Here is an 11,016-nt window from a genome sequence, read left to right on the forward strand (position 1 = left end):
TTTTTCTGAAAAAGGGAGCTAAATAATAAATGTTACCGGAGACAAAGTGCTGACTGCACAATCTGGAGTTAGATGTTGGCTGCCAGTGGTCCCTTCTGATTAACGCCAACCATTTATTCCGCCGATCTAACTCCTTTGGAATAGAGTAAAATTGTAGTTCGGGGTTTCTCTGACGACTGTTGTTACACCCAACAGCACAACATATACCGGGCATGTTGTAATTTTTGTGATCCTTCTGTGAGTGCTTCTTTAATCCTTCTCTGACAGCTGTAATCATAGGTTTAAATAGGTAGCGCAGTTTAAATCTTACTTCCGCCTTCCGCAAACCATAGTAGATCGCTTCCGGTTTTGTACGCTCTACGCTGACATGGCGGTGTTTTATACACGAAGCCTTCAGAAGCTACCAAAGATGCGAATAACCGATGTCCATCGGATATGCTCGCTAACATCTAAAACGCCAGCCACCAAAATGGATAAGAGATTCAAGTTATATGCTTCCTCGTACATTATGGACTACGAGGGTATGTAAGCTAGCGGAGCGGAAATGCTGTACAATATCGCTAGCTAGCTAATGCTAACAATCTGTCTGATGTTGAATACCAAAATAAAAGCCCTCCAATACTCATATTACAAAATAAGAGCAAGAATATACGCTTGCTGCATCTCTACATTCAAAAAGCTATAAAAAATAAAAGTTCTGGATTGCACAGACCAGTTCCACCTCAGATTGAGAGTACACCTTCCCACAGTGTCAGCTGCGTCGTTTCAGGACTGTCTGATGTGGAATTACAAAATAAGAGCCCCCACAACTTCCATATATGTGCTGTTTTGTGTCTACAAAAAATTATCTCTGTATATTTTTGTACAGATTGTTCTTCAGGATTCATACCCTGTCATCCTGGTTTCACACTGGTGCTCATGTGTAGCTAGGACTGCTGTGTGCAACCACATTGTTGCATTGCTGTTGCAAACAGCACATTATTCTGAGCTAGGGATGGGCGTATCGATCCTAAGTATCGATATATCGATACTGACATGAGTATCGAAAGTATCAATACTCAAACTAAAAATATCGATACTAAGGTGTGTTTTATTTACCAGTGATTTTGTTTATTTAAAATAATAATAATAATAATGCGTACAAATGCATTGAATTGGACGAATAACCTTTGTTAGCGAGTAATTATGTAGGATAGAACTATTTTCCTGCTCCTCTGAATACACGCAAATGTTGCGAGACAGAACCACAGAGAGCGTTCACTCACTTCTAAAAGTGCATTCGAACAGGGCTGCGTTTCCCAAAAGCATCATAAGAAAGCATTAAAGCTTTTGGGAACAGCAGCCCTGAACAATGCTTATCAGAGGACCGAAAAAAACATATGTTTGAGTTATTTCTCAATAAACAAATTGAAATCGTAGCCTACATAGTTTGTACAATTACATTTATTTAAATTGAACGTTGAAAGATAATATAGATCATGCTCTATTCTGTAATGTTAATAGAAATCATACACTGTCAGAACAAAAAGGTTGCATTTTATGGATGCAACAGCCGGTCACTGGCAGTCCCTTATGATAATGAACCATGGTTTTACTAAAATGACCATAGTTCAACTGTAGCATTTGTAGATTTGAATCATGTGTAAACAAACACATTTGAACCATGTGTAAACAAAAATATAACCTAATAAATTACAATTAATGCGTATTGAATGTTAAAATGTGTTTTAAACAAATTTAAGTGGTTATTACCCATTTTACTCTTAGTAATTTATTAATTTAATAAATTTCATCATTTAAAAGTTTAGTTCAGAAGTATCGTATCGGTATCGATATCGATGATACTGCCTTGAAAAATATCGGTATCATATCAAAAACAAAATAAGTGGTATCGCCCATCCCGATTCTGAGGGGGGTGGACATTTTGGGGTAAACTAACCCCTTAAGTTGGTTTCTTGACCATTTTTATATTTCATATTTTTTTTAAAGACTTTTTGTGAGCTCTTATGTATTAAAATTAAATGTTTCATGTAATAATTAAAATTTTTAAAAACAATTTTTTTCCAAAAGTAACAAGAATTGTGATGTATATAATGCAATGAACAAAGAGAAAATGATTTCTACAGATTTATTTTAATGACAATAAACATTTCAAATAAAAAATATTTTCTCACTGTAAGTTTTCTATTTTCATTCACTCTAAATATAAGATACATATATACAAGAGTAGAGGACAGTTAATGAAAACCACTCAAGCTGAAACATAACTTGTATGGCTACAGGTTAACCGGTTATTTGGCCCATGCCTTGACCAGTGGCTTGTTCTGGTAGTTGGCAAGGAGGCAGGCTACTGCAAAAAGCTGGTTGATACTGCCAGCAATGGCCAGAGGAATAACAGTGTCAAACAGTTTATTCTCTTTGATGAGCCTATTTGCTCTCTCTACATGTATCCTTAACCGTGCAATGTCCTGAGTGACCAGCACTTCCTCGTGAGACAACTGCGACTTTTTAGTTAGAAAAGGTGGTCTGTAAACTTTGCAGGGCACTAGGTCATCAATTCTAAAACCCTTATCCACCATTACAGCCATGTCTTTATCCAAAAGAGGGATAATGCCAGATTGCCTGAACAATTCTGTCACTGACAGCACCAGAATACAGTGAGGAAACAAAAGTAACAGCACCATGTGGTGACACGCCAATCATTCCTTTCAGGGTAGTGTGGGATTTATACAGAGAAAACATCTCACTCTGTAAGAGTAAAGATGAAGGTGTCTGACATTTCAGCTCAGTACAATCAACGATAACTTGGGTGTCAGAATATTTGCCGAACACACTCGGCATTGTGGCTCTAATGTCCTCAGGAGACATCCATATTCCGACAGCCCCCAGTAAAGTATATAAAAAATTAACCCAAGTCTTTATGATCCTGCTGACGGTGGACTGATGAATGTTGAACCGATCCCCCAGATCCTTCTCCTTCAGACCCAGCGACAGGTAAACCAAGAAGAGGAACAGTTCAGCGATCAGTGGAAGTCTAATATTAATGTAGTATAACTGTGATATATACATGTAATATAATCTAATGTACATTAAATGAAATGAAGTTTTTTCTTTGTGGAAATAGCTTTTTCTGTCTTCAACCCCAACGTTTTAGATTTTCTTGTGCTTCAGATCAGAACACGGCTCATTCCCATTGAAATACTGGAAACAAAACGAAATAATACATCTTTAAGTACTAATAATTGACCATCATTGATAAAATGGAATACAATCAGCAAATACAAATCAAAAATTGTCACACTGGTAGTCTGCTTTCTATTTTTTCATAGCAGGATACAGATATAAACTCCACACCAAACAATAAGAAATGTAATTGATAATGCTTTATGGATCCAGTAAGAGTTACAGTGGTAAAACATTATGCACTGATACAGTGCAGTGTAATAGAGTGAAAATATAGCAAAAGTGATATGTGATATTTAAAAAGTATATGTAGTACAAATTGTGCTAAAGTGACAATAAAATAGTGAGTACAACAGTACAATACAATGTAAGTGATATAATAATAGATTTATAATAGGTTTAGAACAGGTTTCAGTTCTTGCGTTCCCTGAGAATAGTGTTTTTTTTAGTTGTGATGTCAAAACCTGACTAATGAAGACTAATTCTCAGCTGGTTCCCCTCAAGGTTTTCCAATGGGGTTTTATAATGGGGTTTTACAAATGATGAATAATATAAGGTCTGCGCTAAACATAACTTGACAATACTTTTGCTCTACAATGCAAATTACACACACCCATGCTGAAAATGCACATTTTCAAGCAGTTAACAAAAATAAACAAATGCTCCTATCTTGGTCATTAATATATAAGCATAATTCTTCTCTGCATCTCTATTTCATATGAAATAATAGAAACATTCTATATAAACAATTTTTATTGTTTATGATTTTTTACTGGTGGTTTTATTCTCGCTGTAGTATTGTTGTTGCCGCCGCCGCCAGGTCGTGAAGACGCTGTGTGCTTCGTTGTGAAAGCGAAACTACTTTGTTTGGTCTTCCAAAAGAGGACGATATCCGCTTGATCATGCCTGGAACTGATCCGTGCTGGTCGCTGGAGGAAATACATCAACTTTGCACTGTGGATCGCCGGATCGGCTTTCACCGTGGACGAAACAGAGTCCAGCCAGGGGTCGTCACATGTGGTTGCCGCAAGCCCGTCGGCTGCGCCGTTCTCAAGCCCGCCGGCCTCTGCTCACTCAAGCCGGCCTCCGCTCACTAAAGCCGGCCTCCGCTCACTGAAGGCCGCGGTGTGTGACGCTGTTAAACTACTTTATTTGGCCTTCCAAAAGACTACACGACTAGAAATCAGTGGTTAAGTTGTATTTACAACACTGTTCCAGAACAGTTCAACCCAAATATTCAAATGTGTGCAGCACATTTTATGGAGGACTGTTTCCTGATCCTGGGAGAGTAGACAACAATGCCGGCTGTTCTGACTCACAGACTGTAAGTAAGTTTTTTATATTTAAAGGATTTGCCACTAACGCAAGTTTTAAGCAGTGTAGAGTAGCACTTGTTGTTTGTCATTTCTCCGATCACTAATGCAAACATGGTTTTACGTTTACGTGGCGCGATGCAACGCAACGCGTAAAAAGACAGTTTAAGTCATTATAATCCATAATTATGTCCCCACTGGATGCAACAAATGCCTCGTTTATAATGGGTTTTAATGTTTTTTGTCTTGTCGCTCCGGCCTGACAGGGCATCACAGTATGGTAAGGGGCGTAACATTTCCGTCACACGCTTGAGGTATTCGGCCAATCACAATGCACTGGATAGCTGGCCAATCAGAGCACACCTCGCTTTTCAGAAAGATGAGCTTTGTAAAAATCAACGCGTTTCAGAAAGGCGGGGCATAGAGGAGAAACAATAATGTACAGTATGTGGAAAATAACAGTTTTTTTAACCTTAAACCGCATAAACATTTCATTACACCAAATAATGTTCTTTTTAGCAGCATCATATGACCCCTTTAACTCTAAATCTGTCAAAAAATGATCTGGCCGTATAATGTTTAGGCTCTAATGTTTACATGATACGTTTTGTCATCTGACACTACAGGAGTTACTCACTTGAGTTGTATTTGATCGTGTTAACTGACTGTTTTAATATTTAGTTGGGTATTTTTTAAAAATTGTAAAGGTCGGTACAATAGCCTAGATGTTTACAGTGGTCATCGGTGCATTTAAAGTCCCCCTGTAGTCAAACATTTTATCCTTTAAAACTCATCTTTGATCATCAAAATGACATATTTAAATGTTTTTTCTTGTGAAAATAATTTTCTCATGCCTTAAAATAGCTTGAATGCAACTCTACACCCTTGCCTCCTTTACTATATGCGGATCTATGAATACGCAAATTAGCCCCGCCTCCACTCAGTCACACAGCAGCCAGCGCCTCCTGAACTGTAGTAAACGTGATACAATGGCAAGTGGAAATATTGGTTTAACTAAGCCATATGTGTTTGAACCAGAAATAAGCAGGTATGCTCAACCTAAGCAAGGAGACTGATGGCTAACTTCGTGAGGTGAACATTATCTGTTTGCGCTGGTTGGTACACGGATAAACGACTGATAAAAAGTTAGGTTACTTGCGTAACCCCGGTTCTCTGAGAACAGAGCGAGGTATCTCACTATGGGAAATGCCCCAGGCGTGATAGACTATGGAAGCACCAATTACACCACATCTGTCCGAAGGATGGACCAATCACAGCTCATGACAAGGAGCCCACCCCCTCCATATATACTGTATATATGGCTGTGATCCCTGAAAACAGCATTCTAAGCACGCTTTTCCCCTGTGTTATGCGAGTAGGGAAGCTTGGTGAGATACCTCGCTCTGTTCTCGGAGAACCAGGGTTACGCAAGTAACCTTACATTCTCTTTCAAACAATCGCTCGGTATCTCACTATGGGAATGATATAGCCAACTCCCGAAATGCATGCTTTCCCATAGCCACTGAACAGACCTGGCAAGAACGAAAGATAACCTTTTAATTCTCTAAAGAGCCAACATTGACAGTGGTAAAATGTCCAGACATCCAGACGCTAAAATCTGATAAATGTATGAGGGGAAGCTCAGCTTGCCCACGAGGTGGCCATACCCCTTGTTGAATGAGCCCTTAAGCCCGCTGGGGAATGAAGACCCATAGATGTAGGCCAATTCAATTGCCTCCACCTTCCAATGGGAAAGGCGCTATGAGGAGATCGGCTTACCCTTACATTGAGTGGCTCATGAAACGAATAACTGATCATTCTTCCTGAACGATCGTGTCCTGTTTACATAATAGCGTAACGCTCGTACAGGACACAAAGTGTGCAATTTCCGCTCCTCCTTCGAAGTAAAAGGAGGGGGGTAAAAGGCACGCAACTCCAAAGCAGAGCAGTTATAAGATGAATCACTGACTTTGGGAACGAACGCCAGGTTAGGCAGCAACGCAACCTTGCTGTCATCCGGGCTAAAATCCAGACATGCCAGATGAACCGACAAAGCGTGTAACTCACACACTCACTTAGCTGAGACTAAATCAAGTAGTAAGACCATTTTCAGAGATAGGAGCTTAATATCCACACTCTCCAGAGGTTCAAATGGGGCCCGAGTAAAAGCATTCAGAACCATGGACAAGTCCCATGACGGAACCAGATGCTTAGATACTGGTCTCAAACGCTTCACCCCCTTCATAAAACGGCATAAAAGAGGGTGCCGTCGAAATGAGACTCCCTTGAAGCCTACATGACACGCTGAAATAACAGCCAGGTAAACTTTAATAGTAGAAAACGCTCTCCCATTGTTCATTAAGCTTTGTAAAAAGCAAAGTACATCGCTCACCGCGAACTGAAAGGGAATCACTCCTTTACGAGTACACCAGTCCTCAAACACACGCCATTTAAGACCATACAGTGAGCACGTTGATGGAGCTCTAGCGCTCTGGATAGCGTTTATAACCTCCTGTGGAAGTCAGAGAGCGTATAAATTTAACCCTTCACGGGCCAGACCCAAAGATCGACTCGTTCCAGGTGTGGGTGAAATATCTGCCCCCTGAGGGTTAATCTGAGGTTAATAAAACGCTATTAACCTCAAAAATTGGTTAAATTTACTTACTTGACGATGTTGTGTTGAAGACTCAAATGCAGCAAAGTTTGTGATTCCAAATCGCGCCCACGATCATACGCGTGTGACGTGCGGATGTCAATGCGGGAGAGATGCGTCTGACTCCGGGCTACTTTTACACTGGGTTATTCTTCAAGTTAGCGGTTCTAAATACAGATAAATAAGTGCTAACAGCACATGACATCATGAAAATAGGGGGAAATATATAACAGTTGGTGAAACATCTACATAAAAAATATAACTGTTACCGGATTAACCTGGCTGCCTTCTCACTAGACCCTCTGCTTTGCAGCACAGTTAATGATATGCTAAGGATAGGATCCCTTGACGCGATTGGTGATTGAATTTTGTAGCGTAGCAAAAAAAAAAGGCTGTTTCAAACCACATTTCTGTGACTGCCTTTGGGAAACTACAGTTTTACAGAGAAAATACTCAGCAGGCTCTCCCTGAAGGAGCTGGACAATCTCTGCCAACCACAGCCTCCCCGGCCAATGAGGGGCTATCAGAAGGAGAGATAACCCATTTTCTCTTACTCTTTCCAGGGTGGGAGAAATTAGACTCAGCGGAGGAAATGCATGAAGCAACACGTTCGGCCACGGGTGCGCCAGCGCATCCACACCCAAAGGCGCATTTTCGTCCCTGAGAGAGAAATACAGCGGACACTTTGCGTTTACCTGCGAGGCGAAGAGATCTACGGCAGCCTTGCCGTACATCCCCCAAATCTGATCCACCCCCTGCTGGTGGAGCACCCATTCTCCATATAACGGGTTGCCCCTTGACAGGTACGCGTGTGACGTGCGGATGTCAATGCGGGAGAGATGCGTCTGACTCCGGGCTACTTTTACACTGGGTTATTCTTCAAGTTAGCGGTTCTAAATACAGATAAATAAGTGCTAACAGCACATGACATCATGAAAATAGGGGGAAATATATAACAGTTGGTGAAACATCTACATAAAAAATATAACTGTTACCGGATTAACCTGGCTGCCTTCTCACTAGACCCTCTGCTTTGCAGCACAGTTAATGATATGCTAAGGATAGGATCCCTTGACGCGATTGGTTATTGAATTCTGTGACGTAGCAAAAAAAAAAGGCTGTTTCAAACCACATTTCTGTGACTGCCTTTGGGAAACTACAGTTTTACAGAGAAAATACTCAGCAATGGTGTTGATAAATGGATTGGCAAATGGTTTGTCTAAAACCCATTTTCTCTTACTCTTTCCAGGGTGGGAGAAATTAGACTCAGCGGAGGAAATGCATGAAGCAACACGTTCGGCCACGGGTGCGCCAGCGCATCCACACCCAAAGGCGCATTTTCGTCCCTGAGAGAGAAATACAGCGGACACTTTGCGTTTACCTGCGAGGCGAAGAGATCTAAGGCAGCCTTGCCGTACATCCCCCAAATCTGATCCACCACCTGCTGGTGGAGCACCCATTCTCCGTATAACGGGTTGCCCCTTGACAGGAGATCCGCCCCTACATTCAGGACTCCTGGTACATGCGTCGCACGCAGCAAGCTGAAGTGCGCTGCACCCTAGACAATCAGTTTGCGTGCTAGATTGTGTAATTGTAACGAACTGGTTCCCCCTTGGCGATTGATATATGCCACCACAGTTGTGTTGTCTGTCCTGACCAGAACATGAAACCCTTCCAAGAATGGGAGAAAATGTTTCAGGGCCAGAAAGACTGCCATCAACTCCAACATATTTATGTGAAGTTTGCGAAGCTGGGGCGTCCAGCGACCCTTTACCGATCTGCCCTGAAAAACAGCCCCCCAGCCCGACAGAGATGCATTCGTTGTCACTACTTTCCTCAGAGACACCCCCCCCAAGGGAACCCCTGTCTGGAATAAGCGGGGATCTCTCCACTGATGAAGAGCCATCACGCACTCCGCGTGTATTCTTACACTGCGCGCGAGGTGCCGACAAGGACACAGACGTCTCGCTGCTACCCATTGCTGGAAGTCTCTCATTTTCAGCAAACCTAGCAGGACCACGGACAACGATGAAGCCATCATGCCCAAAAGGCGGAGACAGGTCCTGAACGATACCAAATTTCCCTTGCGAAACTGGGCCAGGCACTGATAAAACGCTATTAACCTCAAAAATTGGTTAAATTTACTTACTTGACGATGTTGTGTTGAAGACTCAAATGCAGCAAAGTTTGTGATTCCAAATCGCGCCCACGATCATACGCGTGTGACGTGCGGATGTCAATGCGGGAGAGATGCGTCTGACTCCGGGCTACTTTTACACTGGGTTATTCTTCAAGTTAGCGGTTCTAAATACAGATAAATAAGTGCTAACAGCACATGACATCATGAAAATAGGGGGAAATATATAACAGTTGGTGAAACATCTACATAAAAAATATAACTGTTACCGGATTAACCTGGCTGCCTTCTCACTAGACCCTCTGCTTTGCAGCACAGTTAATGATATGCTAAGGATAGGATCCCTTGACGCGATTGGTTATTGAATTCTGTGACGTAGCAAAAAAAAAAAGGCTGTTTCAAACCACATTTCTGTGACTGCCTTTGGGAAACTACAGTTTTACAGAGAAAATACTCAGCAATGGTGTTGATAAATGGATTGGCAAATGGTTTGTCTAAAAGCATATTAAAAACACCACATAGAAAATAAACAACATAAAAACTTGATTTTCACCACAGAGGGATTTAAACCGATATTGCACTGATAATAGAGATTGTTTTCGTTTTCCATCTGTTATGTGATTATATATTTAATACAATGAGCTTTGATCATGTTAATATTTATATATATATATATAGCATGTCATTGAGCAACATTATTATACCTGTAGGAACAGCGAGGGTTAGTTTTAGGGTTGAACCTTTATGCTGACGTTTTTCCTAAAATATCACACATTTTTAGATTAAATAAAGAAAATGACTTTAAAATGCATCTAATTGCTCATAACTTTGAATAAACGTCAGGCCTGAACTAAATTAGTTAAAAATAGTAAGAGCAAGACAGCTTTACCGCATGAAAGATCAGGTCGCATTTGTTTTATTTCCTTTCATTTAATATTTGTCTTTCTTAAAAATAATATTAACAGTTTGATATTTTAATTTTAGTCCTGATAGAAGTGAAAGAATAAAGTGAAGAACCAAATGACGTAGAGGAGAAACATCAGTATCAGACGCCTCATCGTTTCATGACTACAGAAATACCTTTCAGTGACTCACAAACTAAAAAGAAAAAGTGAGGAAAACGGACTCTGAGAACCTTCACCTGCCCTCGATGTGTGAAGACTTTCACACGTAAAGGAAATGGTCTCAGGTTACGTATGTAACCATGGTTCCATGAGTAGGGAACGAGACACTGTGTCCTTTAGGGTGTCTGAAGCATATATCTAAAAACGACAATAACATTGGCCAGCGACAGCCTATGACATCATTACCTGCGCGATCATATAAATCGTATAAAAGGGCGCCAGGAGAACACGTCATCCGCTTCCTTGTCTGAAGCTTGCGTCCGAAGCATGGCAGGGAAACCAGAGGACGCAGTGTCTCGTTCCCTACTCAGGAAACCATGGTTACATATGTAACCTGAGACATTCCCTTTCAAGGGAACTTTGAACTGCGTCCTCTAGGGTCGCTATGGGGAACGGTATACCCACGCCACCATGCTGAGGGGAGTGCATGCCAAATCACAGGCGAGCACTAAGTACCAACTCTACCAAAGTTTTAAGGGAGTTGCCCCTGGGACGTTAGACGGCTGTCATTATCCCCTATGGCCAAAGGCCTAAGCTACATACCCCAAAAAATTTACCTGTTAGGGCCAGGACTCCTGGGCCCAGGGTAGAGCTCAAAGGCTTGGA

The 11,016-nt window shown here is 41.3% G+C and overlaps 1 long non-coding RNA gene across 1 annotated transcript; it reads left to right on the forward strand.

Moving 5' to 3' along the window:
• The first annotated feature begins 675 nt into the window (after positions 1-675).
• Positions 676-10,166, forward strand: LOC107572666 (uncharacterized). Its single transcript, XR_001607381.1, has 3 exons — positions 676-820; positions 3,461-3,465; positions 10,156-10,166. It is a non-coding gene; the product is annotated as an uncharacterized lncRNA (long non-coding RNA).
• Positions 10,167-11,016: the final 850 nt, after the last annotated feature.

This window comes from Sinocyclocheilus grahami, unplaced genomic scaffold (assembly GCF_001515645.1).
Source record: "Sinocyclocheilus grahami isolate Dianchi unplaced genomic scaffold, SAMN03320097.WGS_v1.1 scaffold1789.1, whole genome shotgun sequence".
NCBI lineage: Eukaryota > Metazoa > Chordata > Actinopteri > Cypriniformes > Cyprinidae > Sinocyclocheilus > Sinocyclocheilus grahami.